Source organism: Leopardus geoffroyi, chromosome D4 (assembly GCF_018350155.1).
Source record: "Leopardus geoffroyi isolate Oge1 chromosome D4, O.geoffroyi_Oge1_pat1.0, whole genome shotgun sequence".
Taxonomy (NCBI): Eukaryota; Metazoa; Chordata; class Mammalia; order Carnivora; family Felidae; genus Leopardus; species Leopardus geoffroyi.
Genome location: NC_059342.1, coordinates 72,856,648 through 72,874,077, shown reverse-complemented (window position 1 = coordinate 72,874,077; position 17,430 = coordinate 72,856,648). Strand labels below are relative to the sequence as shown.

Genomic DNA, 17,430 nt, shown 5'->3' with positions numbered 1-17,430 from the left:
TGAGTTCCTTCACTTCTTCAGATCATTTCCTTTACCCATAAAACAAAAAATAAAGGGGTCTCCACAGTTCCTTCCGGTTCAAACACTGAAAAATTAATCATTAAAAAACCAGCAACTCCTAAGATGATTTAAGACAGTGCTGTCCACTGGCAGGCTACAATCAACTAGAAGTAATTGACTACTAAAGTATGCAAAATCCTTCAAGTTTCAAAATATGCATTTTATTATAAAAGATACCTAAATTATACGAAGTTGACCATGATGCATCATCACTGCCACCCCCACCCCATTACCTGTCCAACCTCATCCCTTGCTACTCTTCTCCCCTTCCTTCACTCTACTGCAGCCCTTCATCTTACTGTCGTTCTCAGAACACATCAAGCACATTTCCAACTTTGCTCCTTTATGCTTGATTTTCCCTCTGCCTCAAATGCTCTTCCTCCAACTCCCTGTATATCAAGCCCTTTCACTTATTTTAAGTCCTTACTCAAAAGTCATTTTCTCAGAGAAAGAAGGCAATCTAAAATATCAAGCCCTCACCCTAAAATATTTATCTCCCTTCCCTTTTTTTTCCATCTTAGCACTTACGTCATACATATTATTTTAGATATTTATCTCATTTATTTTCTATCTCCTCCACTAAAATTAAAGTTTTATGTGGGCAGGAGTTTTTGTCTTTACTGATTTGCCAGCACCTAGAAAAGCAGCTAACACATAGCAAATGCCCAATAAATATTTGCTGGATTAATAATCTCTATCATCATTTTACTATTTAAAACAATTTTTAATGTCTATTCATTTTTGAGAGAGAAAACAGAGTGTGAGAGGGGGAGGGGCAGAGAGAAAGACACACAATCCGAAGCAGCTCCAGACTCTGTGCTGTCAGCATGAAGCCTGGCGTGGGGCTTGAACCCACAGACTGTGAGACCATGACCTGAGCTGAAGTTGGCCACTTAACCAACTGAGCCACTCAGGTGCCCCTCTGTCATCATTTTAAATGACTATATCCTACTCCATCAAGTGCTTACACCAGGATTTATCTTGTAATTCCCCAACTGATGGATATACTGGTTATTGCTAATCTTTCACTACTCTAAATAATGCTCTGATGCAGGGGTCAGCAAGCTTTTTCTGGAGAGGGTCAGATAGTAAATATTTTCTGTTTTGCAAGGTTTCTACAACTAAACTCTTCCATTATAGCACAAAAGTATCCACAAAAAACAAATGGTTGAAACTGGATGTGGGCTATAACTGGCCAGATTTAGCCTATGGTCTTTGATCTCTGCTTCACAGAATGTTTTTGTGCATGTATCTTTTTCCATCTTTTCAATTAGTAGAATTACTAGATAATTGGCTATAGATATATTTATGTCTCCTGATACATTCTGTCAAAATGCTTTTCAAAAGGATAATCATGAAGAAGTGGAGCCACTGGGACACTAACACACTGCTGATGGCAGTATAAATTGATACAATTACTTTGGAAAATTGGCAGTATCTATTAAAGCTGAGCATATATACCCTGACTCAGCAATCAGTCAGGATACTTATTTTCCTTCAAAAAGACTGTGTTAGATACAGAAAGCAGTACAAGGGGTTCCTCTAGGGTGCTGATAAAGTCCTGCTTAGTGATATGAGTGCTAGTCACATTTATACAATTTGTTAAAATTCAACTGTATACTCAATATGTTCATTATTGGTACACATTATATTTTGAAGGGGTTCAGAACATGCCACCCCCAAAATATGTCACTTTGGCATATTATTTTGGGCTGAAAACACTTGAGAAATAGAAAATTCAGGAAAGTCTCTCTGACCTCCCTCTTTCTACCCAAAAGCAGGTCATAAAATTTCCCATGAGAAAGATGCCCTCTTTATACCAGAAGAGAAGAACGTTCTTAGCACTAGAGACTGGGAGATGATGCCAAAATGAATCTGTACAACCAAACCTACTAAAATAACCCTTACCTTCCATTAGTCTCTCCCATATATTTTCTAGTCACTGTTTCACAATTTATGGCCTCTAGCTGAAACTCCTTTGCCTAGTCACTTCCCATCAAATTTACTGATTCTTCGTTTAAAACTTATATAAACTTTCTGAGGTGCCTGGGTGGCTCAGTCAGGTGAGCATCCAACTTCAGCTCAGGTCATAAACTCATAGTTTGTGAGTTCGAGCCCCACTTTGTGCTGACAGTGTCAAGACTGCTTCGGATTCTCTGTCTCCCTCTCTCTCTGCCCCTCCCCCATGTGCACACACTTGCACTTGCATGCGCTGACGTTCTCTCTCTCAAAAATAAATAAACACTAAAAAAAAAAACGAACTATATAAACTCTCAGTTCGACCCATTTCTTCAGGTCTTAATTTCCCTTATGAAGACCGTGTGCGCACATAAAAATATTAAATAACATTTCAGGGCCCCTGGGTGGCTCAGTAGGTTGAGCTTCCGACTCTTGATTTTCATGCAGGTCATAATCTCATAGTTTGTGAGTTCAAGCCCTGCGTTGGGCTCTGTGCTGGCAGTGTGGAGCCTGCTTGGGATTCTTTCTCTTTCCCTCTCTCTCTGGTCCCTCCTCTGCTCCCAAGTTCTCTCTCTCTCTTTCTCTAAAAACAAATAAACATTTAAAAAAATTTTTTTTTACTGTTTATTTAGTTTTGAGAGACAGAGAGACAGAGCATGAGCAAGGGAAGGGCAGAGAGAGAGAGAAACGAAACTTGAAGCAAGCTCCAGGCTCTGAGGTGTCAGCACAGAGCCCAACGCAGGGCTCGAACTCAGAAACTGCGAGATCATGACCTGAGCTGAAGTCATATGCTTAATCGACTGGGCCACCCAGGCGGCCCCTGAAAAATTTTTAATATTAAGTAACATCTGTATGTTTTTCTCTTACCATGTTTATTACTCAGGCCCTGCCACAGAATTGAGCAGGGTAGAACCAAGTTTTACCTCCCCTACACCTTCAAAGTTTAAAAGAACAGGGGCACCTGGGTGGCTCAGTCGGTTAAGCAGCTAACTCTTGATTTTGGCTTGGGTCATGATCTACTAGTCATGGGTTTGAGTCCTGCATCTGGCTCCACACTGGAAGTACAGAACCTGCTCTGGATTCTCTCTCTCTCTCTCTCTCTCTCTCTCTCTCTCTCTCTCTCTCTCTCTCTCTTTTCCTCCCTCCCTCCATCCCCAACTCATGCTTTCTCTCTCTCTTGCTCTCTCTCTAGATAAATAAATTTTTAAAAATTTTAAATTAAAAAAAGGGAAATTTCCTTTAAAAAAAAGTTTAAAAGAACAAATAAATAATTCTATATACACATCGGCAAGATATGAGAATAACTTCCTCTCTTCTTTTCCCTCCACCAGCAATGGGCATTATCTCATTTTATATTTTTGCTGATTTTTTAAAAAGCAAATGATTAAGAAACAAAACAAAGGAACACAGAAAAAGAGAAACAAAGAAACAAAAAAGCAGACTCTCATATATAGAGAACTGGTGGCTACCAGAGGGGAGGTAGGTGGGGGGATGGCTGAGATAGATAAAGGGGATTAAGAGCACACTTTTGGTGATGAGCACTGAGTAACATACAGAATTGCTGAACTAGTGTACACCTGAAACTGTATGTTAATTATACTGGAATTAAGAAAGCAAATTAAAAGTAAATGGATTGCTATATTATTTTTGCTTAATTATCAGTGAGGCTGAACATTTTTCTTGCTCTTCATTTAACCTAATTGTCCTTGAAGTTTTATTAATTCTTTTGTAAATCATAAAAATAATACAGTGCCATGAAGACCTCAACTCCCTATCATATTGCTACATTTTCTACAAACTATTGCCTTTCTTTTTAATTGCATTATCTTTTTAAAAACAAACTTTTTATTTGTGTGTTTATGTGTGTGTGTGTTTTGAGAGGGAGAGCACAGTGAGTTCAGGCGCGCGCGCCCACACACACACGCAGGGGAGGGACAAGAGGAGAGGGAGAGAGACAATCTCAAGCAGTCTCCACACTCAACACTGAGCCTGCGCAAGGCTCAATCTTACATAAGTGACCATGAGATCATGACCTGAGCCGAAATCAAGAGTGGGACGCTTTTTGACTTTGGCTTAGGTCATGATCTCACGGTCTGTGAGTCTGAGCCCCGCATCGGGCTCTGCACTAACAGCTCTGAGCCTGGAGCCTGCTCCGATTCTGTCTCCCCTTCTCTCCCTGCCCCTCCCCACCACTCGCACTCTGTCTCTCTCAAAATTAAACAAACTTTAAAAAAAAAAAAGAGTAGCACTGGGTGTTGTATGGAAACCAATTTGACAATAAATTTCATATATTGAAAAAAAATTAAAGAGATTACTTCCTTGAAAAAAAAATAAAAATAAACATCATGCTTGTAAAAAAAAAAAAAAAAAAAAAAGAGTGCGACGCTTCAACCAAGTCACCCTGACACCCCAAAAGCAAACTTTTTAAAAGTTTAAGTTTTCACATAGCCAAACTGACGGACCTTTTCACCTATGTAATCTTTTCTCAAAAAAAAAAAAAAAAAAAAAAACTATTACATAGAACTACATTCTTTCATTTTAAACAAAAATATTGTTTCTTACTACATAATGTATAAGGATATCCCTACTTCTCAGACTAATAGTATGCTCTTAGAAAGACAAATAAAATATCTATTTGGATGATTAACAGGAAGGCATCAACTAAAAAGGTATTAAGGCAAATCTACAGGATGAATTTTGACTCTAAAAATAAGTTTTAATAAGAAAAACCCTATGGGTGCCTGGCTGGCTCAGATGGTAAAGCATACAACTCTTGATCTCAGGGTCATGAATTTGAGCCCCATATTGGGGGGGGGGGGGCGGGAGGGGGAGGGTAGAGTTTACTTTAAAAAGAATAAAAAGGGATGCCTGGGTGGCTCAGTTGGTCAAGCATCCGACTTTGGCTCAGGTCATGAGCTCACGCTTCATGGGTTTGAATCCCACATCGGGCTCTGTGCTGACAGCAAGGAGCCTGGAGCCTGTTTCAGATTCTGTATCTCTCTCTCTCTGTGCCCCTCCTGCATTCACACGTGTGCTCACTCACACTCTCTCTCTCTCTCTCAAAAAATAAATATACATTAAAAAAAAAAAAACTAAAGATTTGAGGCAATTACTTTATTAATGGAAAGTGTAGATTTTTTAAGTTTATTTATTTACTTTGAGAGAGAACCTGGCAGAGAGAGAAAGGAGAGAGAGAATCCCAAGCCGGCTCCATGCTGTCAGCACAGAGCCTGGCGCAGGGCTCAAACTCACAAACTGTGAGATCATGACCTGAGCCAAGAACAAGAGTCAGACACTTAACCAACTGAGCCACCCAGGTACCCCCAAAAGTGCAGAGTTTTATACCTTATCAGTGTATAAACACATGATCCGAGAAATGCTAAATATACAGGAAATATAATTTGCAGTAAGACTTTTGTCTGTCAGAAGTAAACCAGCCAGTTGGCCAAAAAACAATTTATGAGTACTGCATATTAAGAATATATTCACAAATACTAAATATATTTAACAAAATATATTCATTGGTAGAATATTATTCACAAAAATATATACTTTTCATTGAATATACACATTTGCATGAAATACATTAGAAAGAAAATATTTACAAAAAGACTACGCCATCATATAATCTTTGCTTTCAAAAACAGAACATTCCTAAAAACAAACAAAAAAACCTAGAACATTCCTTAAAATGCTGCTCTGAAGGTAGAATGGGAATACCTTCAGCTAAAATTTCACAGAAATATTCAAAGACTGTTTAAACAAGGTTTTGGTAGATCCATGAATTTGATCGATTTGTCAGTTAGGTGGATGGAATCTTCCTTGCATTTGTTGTAAGAAACCTGTCTAAAGTTGCAAAACTTCAGAGCCAGAAAGCTGAAGAGAATTTTCTGGGGACAGAAACAAATTTCTTTATCTGCTTGTGTTCATCCAAATGCCAGAAGAGGATTCTTGGCAGATTTCCATAAGTAACTGAATTGCCACCCTTTATTTAAATTTAACCACAGATGGGAAACATTTTCCCTAAAAATAATTAAAATCTTAAGTTTTGTACAAGAAATAAACTTTAGTTATACAAAAATTCATTAATGTGGAGCTCTGTTTTCTCAAGATGCCAAAGTATACTTATTATTATTGAACCACAATTGTCAGGAAAATGTTAACAACCCAAGTAATTTACAAAAGAATTGAATTCTCTGAAACAAATCTATGTCAGCTTATCACTATATTACAAAGCAAATAAACTAAAAAAACTATTAATCAAATTACTGCATATCTTAACCTTTTTTAACCTAATATTTGTCCCCTTTGACCAACAGGAACAAAAAGTTTTCCACGATAATAACAAAAAAAATCATACTTAAGAATGAACAAGAGGGGAAAAAAGAATGAACAAGGAGTTCTAAGCAAATTAAACAGTAGCAAAGGCTTAGTTCTGGATTCTCCTCAAATCTATTCACAAAAACAGATGGAATAGACCAAGAAACAGACCCATCCGTATGCTCAACTGCTTTTTTACAAAGATGCAAAAGCAATTCAATGGAGGAAGAACAGCTTTCTCAACAAAGGGTACAGGAGCAACTGGACATTCACAGGCAAAAAAATGAACTTCAACCTAAACTTCACACCTTAAATAAAAATTAACACTGGGGTGCCTGAGTGGCTCAGTAGATTAAATGTCCAACTTCAGCTCAGGTCATGATCTCATGATTCATGGGGTTTGAGCCCTGCATCGGACTCCGTGCTGACAGCTCAGAGCCTGGAGCCTGCGTTGGATTCTGTGTCTTCCTCTCTCTACTCCTCCCCCACTCACACTCTGTCTCTCTCTCAAAAATAATAAATAAACATTAAGAAATTTTTTTTTTAATTAACACAAAACAGATCAGACTTAACTATAAAATGTAAAACTCAGGGGCACCTGGGTGGCTCAGTCAGTTAAATGTCAGACTCTTGATTTCAGCTCAGGTCATGAGCTCACAGTTCATGACCCACATCAGGTTCTCTGCTGTCAGTGTGGAGTCTGCTTCGGATCCTCTGACTCCTTCTCCCTCTCTGCCCCTGTCCCACTTGTGCGCATGTATACACACACACATTCTCTCTAAAATAAATAAAATATTTAGAAATTAATAATAATAATAATAATAATAATAATAAACAACTATCTTGGCCTACTTCCACCTCCATCACAGAAACCTTCTCCTAAAGTAGAGGTGAATCCATCTAAATTAAACATGAACAAGAGAAAAGAATGCAATCTAATCCTATGTGAAGTACTGTGATAAAAAGACAAAAAGAACCAAATAATGCATTAACCAATCGAAGGCACATCAGAAAAATATGGCCATAAAGTAGATAAGAACTGTAACATAATATCTTAATATGAATTAAAAGAAACTAAGAAACTGACAGGAGCTATAAAGAATAAATCAGAAATAGAAAACCTAAAAAAAAGAAAAGAGAGAGAGAATGTAGACATAACCAGAGCATTTACGAAAGCAATGACAAAATTCTGGACAGAATAAGAAAGAAAAAAAATTCAGAAAGGAAGACAAAACTGGAGGAACACTAGACTTAAAGGACAGATACCAGGGATACTGCTTAATAAAGGATAAAAAGGAAAAATACAAAAACAAAGCAAACTTTAAAAATAAGATAAAAAGAACTGGAGGAAAGATGTAGATATAAAAGACAAGCAATGAAGATCCAACATACATGTAACAGGAGACCCCAAAAAGAAAATGAAAGCAATGAAACGTTAAATACTAAAATCTATCACTGATGAAAATATTTATGAGGACAGCCAACACTTAATACATATTCTAGGGGCATCTGGGTGGCTCAATTGGTTAAGCGTTCATCTCTTGATTTTGGCTCAGATCATGAAGATCTGCGCTCACAGCACAAAGCCTGCTTAGGATTCTCTCTCTCCCTCTCTTTCTACCCCTCCCCTGCTCATGCTTTTCTGTCTCTCCCTCAAAATAAATAAATAAACCTTTAAAAATACATATTCTAGTAAAAGTATCGGTTTTTAAAGATTAAAAGTCCTTTGGGCATCTAAGAAAAAGATAAAGTCACTTAAAAAAAATCACAGGTATTAGACTCTGACAACAACACTTTTTACCAGAATACAATAGAATAGGGCTCAGCAAACTATGGCTTAGGTACCAAATCCAGTCCACTGTCAGGTTCTGTAAATAAAGTTTCTCTAAACACAGTCATGCTTGCTCATTTACATACTCTATATGGCTGCTTTTGCACTACAGTGGCAAAGTTATGTAATTTTGACAGTGACTTATGTTCCACAAAGCCTAAAATAATTACCATTTGGCCTTTTACAGAAAAGGTTTGCCAAACCCTACCAGAGAGTAACATGTTTAAGAAACCCGAGGAAAGAAAATGTGAGCCAAGTACTTATATTCAGCAAAACTGACCTTCAACTATAAAAGCCACAAACAGCTTTAACCATGAAAGACAGGACACATTATTCACATGAGGCATTTATGAGGGTTCAAAGAGCTTTAAACTATCAAATGATGATTACAGAAGCCTTAGCATAAGGACTTGTGTTGTGCATTGAATATATTTAACTGTAGAACCAAGACCAATGATAGGCAAAGGTGACAGAGTACTATGTGATCTGTATGGGGCAAACAGAACTGAGAAATCTTGGGAAGCAGGAACCAAGTAGTCTAAGGACTTGATTATATCACACATATGGAGTGAAGTAGGTATGCATGAAAGGCAATGAGTGGAGGAATGGGCTGTATTATGAGTTGAATTGTTCATCCCCTGCCCCTGCCAAATTCATATACTTAAGTTCTAACACCCAGGACTTCAAAATGAGACAATATTTGGAGACAGGGCCTTTAAAGAGGTAATAAGGTCATTTGGGTGAGTTCTAAGGTGATGACTTGATGTCCTATAAAAAGAGGAATATAGGACACAGACAGGCACATAGTGAAAATATCTGAGGAAGACTGCCATTGAAAGCCAAGGAGAATCCTTAGAAGAACCCAACTCTGCCAACATCTTGATCTGAGACTTCTAGCCTCCAGAAGTGTAAGAAAATTTTGTTGTCTAAACTACCCAGTTTGTCATACTTTGTTATGGCAGCCCTTGTTAACTAATACTGGCTAGGAAGAGGAGGTAGTTCTGCTAGATAGGAGTTCACAAATACTGTTAACTCTGTCCCAGAAGTATGAAGTCTCAGAACAGCAGAGCTTTTGATATGTGGTGACTATGCCTTAAATAACACAATGATTATTTTTTTTTTTATTTTTGGGGGGGGGGGGCACCTGGGTGGCCCAGTTGGTCAAGTGTCCCACTTCAGCTCAGATCATGATCTCACAGTTCATGGGTCTGAGCCCCAGGTGAGGCTCTGTGCTGACAGCTCAGAGCCTGGAGCCTGCTTTGAATTCTGTGTGTGTGTGTGTCTCTCTCTGCCTCTCCCCTGCTCATGCTCTGTCTCTCTTTCTCTCAAAAATAAACAAACATCTAAATTTTTTTTTATGTTTATTTATTTATTTTGAGAGAGAGAGAGAGAGAGAAAATGCATGAGGGGAGAAGGCCAGAGAGAGAATCCCAAGTAGGCTCCACAAAGTCTGCACAGAGCCCAATGTGGGGCTCGAACCCACAAACCCATAAACCCGTGAGATCATGATCTGAATGGAAACTAAGACTCAGATGCTCAATCAACTGAGTCATCCACACACCCCAATTAAAAAATGTTCAAATAGGGGCACACGGCTCTTGTTTTTTTTAATGTTTGTTTATTTTTGAGAGAGAGAGACAGAGAGAGAGGGAGAGAGAGAGGGAGGGGCAGAGAGAGAAGGGGATAGAGGATCCAAAGCCAGCTCCGCGTTGACAGCAGACAGCCCCATGTGGGACTCAAATTCAGGAACCCTGAGACCATGACCTGAGCCAAGGTCAGATGCTTAACCAACTGAGCCACCCAGGAACCCCTGGAGCACGAGACTCTTGATCTCAGGGTTGTGAGTTTGAGCCCCACATTAAGTAGGCGTGGAGCCTACTTAAAAATATTGTAAAGAAAAATAGGGGCGCCTGGGTGGCTCAGTCGGTTAAGTGTCCGACTTCAGCTCAGATCACGATCTCGCGGTCCGTGAGTTCGAGCCCCGCGACAGGCTCTGGGCTGATGGCTCAGAGCCTGGAGCCTGCTTCCCATTCTGTGTCTCTCTCTCTCTCTCTGCCCCTCCCCCGTTCATGCTCTGTCTCTCTCTGTCTCAAAAATAAATAAACATTAAAAAAAGAAAAATAATAATAATCCAAAAAAAAAAGTTTTAAATAGTGAACATTCAAGAGAAAACATAATGGACACAATATTTGCAACTTGAAAAGCCCAGAAACGTTTCAAGTAGTGTCAGTTCTAAGGCAAACCAAGAAGAAGGAACACCCAAATAAGATATGTCTTATTCCTGAAATCAACTAAAAAAGTAAGTAAATAATACATAAACAATCCTGCCAAGCAAGAGAAAGTAATGGCAGCAACTTTGGATAATTCTTTAGAATTCAAATTAACTTTTTTTAAAGTAAGCTCTACACCCAACATGGGGCTCAAACTCACGACCCCAAGCTGCATCCTCTACCCACTGAGCCAGCCAAGTGCTCCTCAGATTAACTTTAAAAAAATTTCAGGGGCACCTGGGTGGCTCAGTCGGTTAAGCACCAACTCTTGATTTCAGCTCAGGTCATGATCTCACAGTTCTTGGGATTGAGCCCCATGTCAGGCTCTATGCTGACAGCACAGAACCTGCTTAGGATTCTCTCTCCCTCTCTCTCTTCCCCTCTCCCACTTGCACTCGTTCCCACTCTCTCTCAAAATAAATAAATAACTTGGGGCACCTGGGTGGCTCAGTCAGTTGGGCATCCGACTTCAGCTCAGGTCACGATCTCATGGTTTGTGGGTTCAAACCCCGCATCAGGCTCTGTAAGACAGCTCAGAGCCTGGAGCCTGCTTCAGATTCTGTGTCTCCTTCTCTCTCTGCCCCTCCCCAACTTGTACTCTGACTCTCTCTGTCTCTCAAAAATAAATAAATGTAATAAATAAATAAATAAATAAATAAATAAATAAATAAATAACTTAAAAATTTTTTTTTGCTAACAGAATCCCTGACGATCAACAAACAAAAACAGTTGCAAGCATCAAATGAAAAGATATTTTCAGTGAGTATTAATGAAATTATGGTTCATTGCAAGTTTTTTTTAAACAAGTAATAATCACTAATAATTGAACCTATATTATTTCTTGCCCTGTATCTAAAACTATACAGGTCATAGATTTTGAGAGGACAGTAAGGTAAAGGGGAAAGCTATTTTCCAATTTGTAGCTACCTAAAAGAGACTTGCTCCCAGGTGCTGAGGGGGCCAAAGTTCAGGCACATCAGAGGGGAAATAGCTAGAGTCAAATGCATCATTTTACAACAAGACTTTTAATGTTTTTAAAAGTTTCTTAAATGTGGGGCACCTGGGTGGCGCAGTCAGTTAAGAGTCCGGCTTCAGCCAGGTCACGATCTCGCAGTCCGTGAGTTCGAGCCCCGCATCGGGCTCTGGGCTGATGGCTCAGAGCCTGGAGCCTGTTTCCGATTCTGTGTCTCCCTCTCTCTCTGCCCCTCCCCTGTTCATGCTCTGTCTCTCTCTGTCCCAAAAATAAATAAACGTTGAAAAAAAAAATTAAAAAAAAAAAAGTTTCTTAAATGTTTTAATGCCTTCTTAAAGTTTTTAAAAGTTGTATTTCACATGAAATTGCACAAGTTAGTAACATATATGTTACTTTTCTTTCAGTACAAAAGAACCAATTACAGATGTCCTACACAACAACACTTTGCTATCTATATTAAAGTGTGACAAAGTTTTGAAATACATCTTGTCACTAAAGCCATTGGTATTACCAATATAGAATAGTGAAAAGGCTCTCCAACTGTTTCAAGACTTTACAAAATACACTTGAATACTGCTGCATAATTTGCCTTTCTCCAGAAAAGCATATTAAACTTTGTTGACATTGAATACAAAATAAAATTCAAAAATCTGCATCTTGAGTACTTTTGGTTTCTTGACCTTTATTTGAATTTGAGACTAAGCTTTACCAAACAACAGAATTTACACTGTAACTAGCCAACCACAGTCCTCATTATGGAATCTATGCAGTACATTTGTTACCTAGGAAACAGATCAGAGCACAGGCAGAGTACAATTTCTGTATAGCAAAAGAATTCTCCAATCATGCTGGTAAATAAAGTCCATAAATCAACTAATCAAAAGCAAAGTCAAGAAGTATCACATAAGAGTTAAGCTCTATGGAAACTTTTTTAAAGGAAAAAAGAAACCTGTGGGGCTTCCTCAGGCAACTATGTAGCTCTCTTAAGTAAATATTATGAACAGGTTTCTTTACAAACACAAACTGTCAAAAAATAAACTGTTCAAAATAAATGGCTTCTCTCCAATCTTCAGCTTCTCTATTTTTGACAGTATTTAAAAGAAAAAGCTTCTTCAGAGCCAGCCTCGTACATCTGGTAGCAGAATATTAATCCAAGAATGAATTCCGCATTTTCCAAGAGCAGCACGAGTTTGTGCCGTTCTTAAACAATGCAGGACGATAAAGGCTGGAATGAGAGGTCACTGTCCACACTTCTAACAGTCAAGACCTGCTTCCACACCAGGCTACAAAAAACTTCATGAAAAAGAAGGATCTGAAAGTCACAGATCTATTATAAAGAATAAAATTGCTACTTTTCAGCTTCCATTTGGTTATTACTAATGATAATACTAGTCCTTTGAGGGTTCCAAGTAATCTCAAGTGGCCATTTTGGGTTTCCTTTAATGGTAACACGCTGGTAACTAACAAGCAGGAAAAGTCTATAGATTTTCAAGCCTATCAAATTTAACTGGACAGCTTAGTGTTGTTCAAAAAAAAAAAAAAAAAAGAAACTGGTAAATGTCAGTTTATATTGCTCAAGTATATTTAAAACCCAACTTTACATAAAAATTCAAAATTTCTGGAAGTAACATTTAGTAGCTGAAAAAAATTTCAACCATGAAGACTGAAAAATAATTTCTATGCCTTCCTAAACACCGACATACCAGAAGAGAAATCAATTGAAAACATGTAAGGTTCTCTGCACTGCTTCTGATTACACTAAATGTTACTGCTAATTATACAAAAACCAAAAAATATCCACATATCAGAGCCAAAAATAAAAACAAAGCAAAAAAAAAACTAGGTGTTATCTTTTAGCCAGCCCACGTAAAGACACTACACTGCCAATCCCAGAAAACTGTTAGGCATAACTACAAGTTGCCAAGCAATTCTCAAAACAGGCCACACACTCTTAATGTTTAATTTACACACTGACTCTTTGTTAAACCTTATTCCTCCAATTGCCAGTCCTATAAATAAAGACATAAACAAGCAATTCAAGTTGTTAGCTTATCTTTTTTCGAAATTTCTAAGAACTGATAAAGAGTGTGTAATCTAATAGCTGAAACTCTGGGAGTGTTTTCGAATTCCATCCCATTCCTAACACAAATTAGGACAATAAAAAAAAAAAAAAAAAACAAATTAGGACAATAAGCCCGAACAAATTTCAATACCCATGCTCTTTAGGACATCCTTATTGAAAAAGAAGAACCCTGCTCAAGAGCTTACTAGTGCCTTGCACTGAGCTCTATGCAGCCTAATTTGGTTTAGCTAATCTAGACAGGAAGTCAAAGCAGGAATATAATTTGATCAATTCAAAGGGGCTGGTGAGACAAATGTTAGAAGTAGCCTCTTCTAGGTTTTAAGTGTACAAAAATGTACACTCCAGGTATACATAAAATTAGGCATGCAATAATATTAATCTGTTAATGTAACTAGGGCAAGAATCTAGGATAAATTTTTCTCCTAGAAGAAGATCACTCTTTTTGGCATACTAAAATGGTCTCCTCTTCATAAGGACAAAAGCAGTTTGCCTAATTAAAACTGCATTAAAACTGTGCACTGCTGGGGCACCTGGGTGGCTCAGTCAGTTGAGCGACCGACTTCGGCTCAGGTCATGATCTCACGGTCCGTGGGTTGGAGCCCCGCGTCAGGCTCTGTGCTGACAGCTCGGAGCCTGGAGCCTGCTTCGGATTCTGTGTCTCCCTCTCTCTCTCTGCCCCTCCCCCACTCTCACTTTGTCTCACTCTCTCAAAAATAAATAAATGTAAAAAGAAAACCTTTTTTTTTTTAAAGTGTGCTCTGCTTTCTGATGAAAGCACATTGCGTCTGTAGAAGCACATTGCTTTCTGTATCTCATTTGATGAAAATTTAAATATTTTGCACCACTATGTTTTTCAAGGAAAGCCTCTGTTTTCTACATATAGCTGTATATATAACTAAGTGTACCCAAAACTATTTTTTTAATCTCCTTGAGAAGTCAGATTTAAATTTGTCAACATGGATTCCAAACAACAGACAAAAAAAAAAAAAAAGTCTCCAGAAGTGAGTAAATTGAGATTAATATAAAGATATAAATCTGTACCTGCATTAAAAATCTGAATGTGCAATATTAAGTTTCTGGGTACTTATTCAACTTCACTTACAATTTGGATATCTACAAATATATATCAACTCTTCATAAGAAACTCAGATAAATAACATAAACCGGAAATATCACCCACGGTACTTTTCAAAAAATTATATCCACCAGTGCAACCCAATCGTTAGGTTTTGTAAAGAGAGAATACATAAAAACATAGAATAAAAGAGGGAAAGAACAATCACAGGGAGAAAAATCAGTTCTAACATTCACGTTCTCCCCATACGCTGTGGAAGATCTCATATTTTAAACCAGCAAAAATAAAGGTTTTAGTCTGAACGGAAAACTAGATGTTTACTGCACTCCAACTTAACCTCCACTGTGGAAGCTATCACTATCTGAGTCGCTTGTTAACTGTTTACTTAATAGGTAGAAGATTCGGTCAGGCTAATCCTAAGGAGTCTGGGAAATAGCAAAACTTTACCATCAAACTTTAAAATATGGAGAGATATCCAAAAATTCCTAAAAAAATCACAGCCATGTTCATCTTTGATTTGCCTGAAAGTCCCAACCTAATCTTAAGAAACAGAAGAGGAACCACCTGAAAACCAGAAACCTTCTCTGATCTGGGTTTGATTCTGGTCAACCCAGCCTCCTTGCACCCAGGGAATACATTTGTCGATGTATTTGATAACAAACACAAATCACTGCGCGCAGCCTCGGATGGGGGAGGGGGCGGAAGAGCGCTTCGATGAAAGCCCTCCTCCGTTAGAAACAATAAATAAGGGACCGAAGCGATGCACGTTCCTCCACACACGCCCCACACGCACCTCAGCGTGCCTCTCGCGAGGGAAACAAGTCGGGCAAAGACCCGAACCACCTCTCTCCCTCTCTCCACAACCATCTCAACACTTGGAAACTAAGAGGGCAGATCTTTTCTTTCTCCTTCCCGCCCTCCTTCCCACCTCCAAACAGACCCAAGAGCAGGAGCAGGCGAGCCAGACCCACGCAGCGCGCCCGCGGCGGCGACAGGAGATGCCGGGCGCCGCGCCGGCCCCGCGAAGGCTGACCAGAGCCTCGGCCGCCGAAGCTCGCTCCCGGAGCCCGCTCGGCCGCCTGGGGTCTCACCCGTCGCGCCCCCAAGCCCGGCGACGGCTGGCCACCCGGGTCGCTGCCCTGACTCTCGGCCTTCCCACCCCGCCTCCCCCCCCCCCCCCCCAGAGAAGACAAAAGAGGGTTCAGCCGGGTCACTGCTTGGCGGCCGAAGGGGAGACAGCCCGGACCCCAGCGCGGCCGCCCCCCACACAAAGGGGCTCCCCGGCCCAGGTCGCAGCGTCGGCGCGCTCGTCCCCGCCCCGCGCGCGGGCTCTCACCCACCTGCAGGTGTCTGTGCGTCTGTCCATAGGAACGCGGGCGGCGGGGGGGGCCTGCGGGAGCCGGGCAGCCCGGGCTGGACGGGGCGGGACCGAGGCGAGGGAGGGAAAGCGGCCAGAGGGCCGGGGAGCGGCGGCAAGAAAAGCGGGGAAGGCGCCGGGCGGACGGAGGCGCGGAGCGGGGGGCGGGGGCGCCAGCCTGGCTCTGCCGACCGGCGCGCGCCGCTCCGTGCGCCCCGGGCTCCGCGCGCCCGGCTCGGAGCGCGGCGGGCTGGGGGCGGGGCGCGGGCGGGGCGGGGCCGGCGAACGGGGCGGGGGCTCGGACCCCGGGCTCCAGCCGGCACCGGAAACGCGCCGTGGTCCGCGAGACCTACAGGAAGTGTGTAACGACACCTCCTACGAAGCGCTCCGAGCTCGCGGTCGTCGCTGCCCGGAGGGGGTGTGGACCGACCCTCCTACCACACACCGGCGCGCACGGGTTCGGGTCTCTGCACCCAGACAGGTGTGAAACCCACTATCCCCGCTACGTTCTGAAGTGGGCAGCTCTCCGTCCTGCCGCGGTCCCCACTGCTCCTTGGAGTTCCATACAGCTCCACCTAAACCCAAGGAGCAGACCTTGCAAGAACCTGCTCCGTTCGTCTGGTGTGTAACACCTGTTTTAACGCACCGAGTAGAGTCACCTCCACACCCAGGCACGTCCAGGAACACCTCCTGCTGACACATCTAACCCACAGTCACCACAGCCCAGTAGAAGTTACCAATCCAACTACCACACTCACATCCATCCCATAGAGAGAGAGGGGCAATTTAACACCTAAAACACACTAGAACCGGGGAGGCGTACAATAGTATCACCTAGACAGCTTGGTACAACAGAGGTAGGGCTGGCACCTTCCACCTTTATTTTATCTAGCACACACTTTTATAGCACTTAATATGTGTCCGGGGTTAACACTAAGTGCTTAGAGAATATTAATTTGTTTAATCCGAAGAACTCCATGCAGTGAGTGTGGTTAGCATTACCAGTTTATGGATGAAGAAACTGAGGCACAGAGAAATTAAGACATCTGCCCAGGATCAGATGGTAGCTGGAGGAACCCAGATTCATCCCAGATAGTTTGGCACCATGCTCTTAACTCCCTTTCTACCTATAGCATTTAGTATGTCCAAAAAATAATAGTGGTAATAAATAACATTTAAAGCATATCTTATTAGCTATGTGGTGCTCACATCCTTGCCTCACCCCACTGTGACAAAGGACACCTTAGTCCCTTTTACGCTTGGGGTATGTGAGGGGAGAGAAGAATATGAGGCAGAGAAAGAGACTAACTTCTAAACAAAGAAGGATTCTTAACACCTTGCTCTGTCAACATCAGGACTCCTCCTGGCATAGGCTAATTAAAAAAAAATCCATGTGAACATTTTTGACAAAATAATGTCTGTCCAAAAAACAAACAACAGTTACTTGCCACATATTTCAAATATGTTATCCTGTGGAGAAATTGGAACCCTGTGCACTACTG

The 17,430-nt window shown here is 40.8% G+C and overlaps 1 protein-coding gene across 3 annotated transcripts in view; it reads right to left on the bottom strand.

Annotated features, from left to right (window-relative positions):
- The window catches only part of KIAA1958 (KIAA1958 ortholog), a 161,355-nt gene extending 145,194 nt beyond the window's left edge, over nucleotides 1-16,161 (bottom strand). For all 3 annotated transcript variants that reach the window (XR_006710213.1, XM_045468873.1, XM_045468872.1), the window contains exon 1: nucleotides 15,912-16,161. The gene's annotated coding sequence lies outside the window, so the exon portion shown is untranslated. The remainder of the gene's footprint in view (nucleotides 1-15,911) is intronic.
- Between the last annotated feature and the right edge of the window lie 1,269 nt (nucleotides 16,162-17,430).